Below are 2,736 nucleotides of genomic sequence, written 5' to 3' on the forward strand. Positions count from 1 at the left end.
TGTTGTACTTTCCTATCTCTTTAAAAAAGCATCCAGTACAACTTAGCTTAATTTTTTTCTTTTTTCTTAGGAACTTGACCAAAAAACAAGATAGTATTTGTATACAATGAACATGAAGACACATAAAGTTGTTAACTTTTGTTATCATAGTTTGGGTTTTTTTTAAGTGTTTTAAAAAAAAGCAATATGGCAGTCACCAAGTTGTCCTATTTGTTTGTGCCACCTTCTGACCTTTATTTTCCTCTTCAAAAACCTTCTTTATAAAAGCTAATGACAGTTTCCCCATTACCAACAGAAGAGAATCATATTTAACAGGCTCAGATAGGAGAAAATCCATCTTTTAGGATTTGGATGGATTAAGACAGCTCTCACCACTTTGTCCACTTTTGCTAAACAAGAGAAGGTCACTACCAGACCCATCAAGTTCAAGGGGTCATTGAGGGACCTGGAGGGTGAAGTCTTTCTTCCATTTAATCATCTTCTAAGCTCTTATCAGTCTTTTTATCTGCAGATACTTTCCAGTTCTTCCATTTGATTGTCCTCTCTTGCACCTCACTCTTTCTCTTTGTTGGGGTGATGTGACCATATGGTGGGAATAAGAGCCTGAAAAACGTCACCTATGGCACCATGGTGTTGCAACAATTCAGCTAGCAGCTGCTGTGGGGGTGTAAAACCAACAATAACCAGCTCACAGAGCCCTGCAAGCCCAGGTTCTTTTGATCTGCTTTACTAAGGAAAGCAACGTTAAGGGGTTAACAATCTTACTTTAACCCAGTGTACGAATATCATTCACTTAGTTCAGGAGAAAAAGCCAGCACCATGAACTTCAGAGAAAACACAAACACATTACAAACATCAACAGACAGACCTCGTCTGATTCAAATCTCAATCTATAGTTACCAGAGTTTAACAAAGTCCCAACATCCAGATTTACAAGCTGGAGGGCTCTTTAACAGCTGCCGGGAGTCTCCACATCAGCACACCACCAAGAGTGAGAGCCCTAAGAAAATAGCTCTGTCTTCCCTTTTTTATGCACTCTTTGTCATCCGAATGACTAGAACTTAAGCTCTTACTATTGGCCTTGGTCTTAGCAACTCCCCTTAGGACCCTGGGAGCTTCACACCCACATAGGCTTAGCACCTAATAGATATGGGTTTGGGCCTGGGGCTCAGCACCTAATAAGACTCAATCAAAGACACTGAATTAAAGGAAACGAAGGCCAAACTCTTCAAGGGCACTTGGTTGAATAAGTGCTAAGAGCCCATCTTGATTCCCAATACACATGGTTATTGTAAACAATAAAATAGCTTCTATGGGAAAATTTATATGTAACCACCCAGGTGACCATGGGCCATCTCTTGGCACTAAGCCTTTTTTGTTCTATTTCTATATAATATCTAACCTGGCCTAAGTGTGATGTGGAGATCTGCCACTGTCCTGCTGCTGTCCAGGACAGGCTTTGTAAGTAAGGTCCCCCAGTAAAACCTTTTTACTACCAACCTGTCACAGGTTCCTCTTTCTTCCATATCTTGGTACCTTTCTTGTGATGGTGGGATCCTTCCTCTAGATTGTCTGCATTGATACAGTGGCCTTTCTGATTCTTTTTTTCTTTTGGTTTTCTTGGTGTCTTTTTCCTCAGTTTCCCCAGAACTACTGGATATTGAATCATCTGGGTGAGAGGAATCACTTCCTGACTCTGAGAAAGAAGCAGGTTTTTGAGAGTTTTTTCCTTGATTTTTTTTCTTTCACTTGCATGATTGTTTCTTTTTCATAGCACTGAAACTTAAGTTTCTCCTGAGCATTCATTTGTGTGGCTTCCTTTTTACTTTTCTTCTGGTGCTTGTGTGTGTATGTATGTGTGGTGTGTGTGTGTGTGTCTGTGTGTGTGTGCGCGCGTGCATGCGCACGTGTGTGTGCATGTGTGTGTACATGCATGTGTGTGCGCGCGTGTGTGTGCATGTGTGCACGTGTGTGTGTGTATGTTGTCTGTGTGACTTTTTTCTGCATTTTTTGGTGAGATTTCTTTGACAGCTTACATTGATGATACTCATGAGTAGATGACTTTTCCTGAGGAGGCATTTTTCTTCTATTAATATAATTTTGTCGATCACTATCTGTGTCAAATTCCTTACGATATAATTCTTTATATTCACTGTGACCTCCTCTGTCTGGCATATGAGCCTCATAATTATATAGCCTCTTATTCCAAGATCGAGTCCTAAGCAAATCATTTTCACATGTCCATGAATTTCTTGCTTTGTCAGTAAAATCAATACCTTTCTTCATTGAAACTATCATCTTCTTCATTTCTTCATTGAAACTCTAGTTGCTACATAATATGCTCCTTTGTTTCCCCTGATAAACATGTTTCTCCAGCTCTCTTGTCTTCTGCATATCTGTTTCCTTCTGAGTTTTATTGTGTGCATCTGTTTGCCTCATAACATTTCCTAGGAGGACTTTAACCAGAGGGATGTGGGACACTCCTTATCCATGAACTCTGGGTCCCAGGTGGGCAATGGCAAAGGTTTTCATTTAGCTTTGATAATTATTGCATTCCCTCAGCACACACCTTTGCCCTTTCTTTTAAGGAGAAATACTTTCTGGATATGAAGCCTTCTGACCAGGATACAAGTCTTTGATCCATTGACTAAAGAAGTATTGTGCCTTATAGAGACAGTGTAGCAGAGATAAAACATGCACAGGTGATGTGGAACACAGAGGTGCTGCAGCTTTTGA

At 40.2% G+C, this 2,736-nt stretch overlaps 1 pseudogene; it reads right to left on the reverse strand.

Moving 5' to 3' along the window:
• Window positions 1-1,397: 1,397 nt before the first annotated feature.
• Window positions 1,398-2,286, reverse strand: LOC118851186 (annotated as a pseudogene).
• Window positions 2,287-2,736: the final 450 nt, after the last annotated feature.

The sequence above is a fragment of the Trichosurus vulpecula genome, chromosome 5 (genome assembly GCF_011100635.1).
Source record: "Trichosurus vulpecula isolate mTriVul1 chromosome 5, mTriVul1.pri, whole genome shotgun sequence".
In the NCBI taxonomy this organism is placed as follows: domain Eukaryota; kingdom Metazoa; phylum Chordata; class Mammalia; order Diprotodontia; family Phalangeridae; genus Trichosurus; species Trichosurus vulpecula.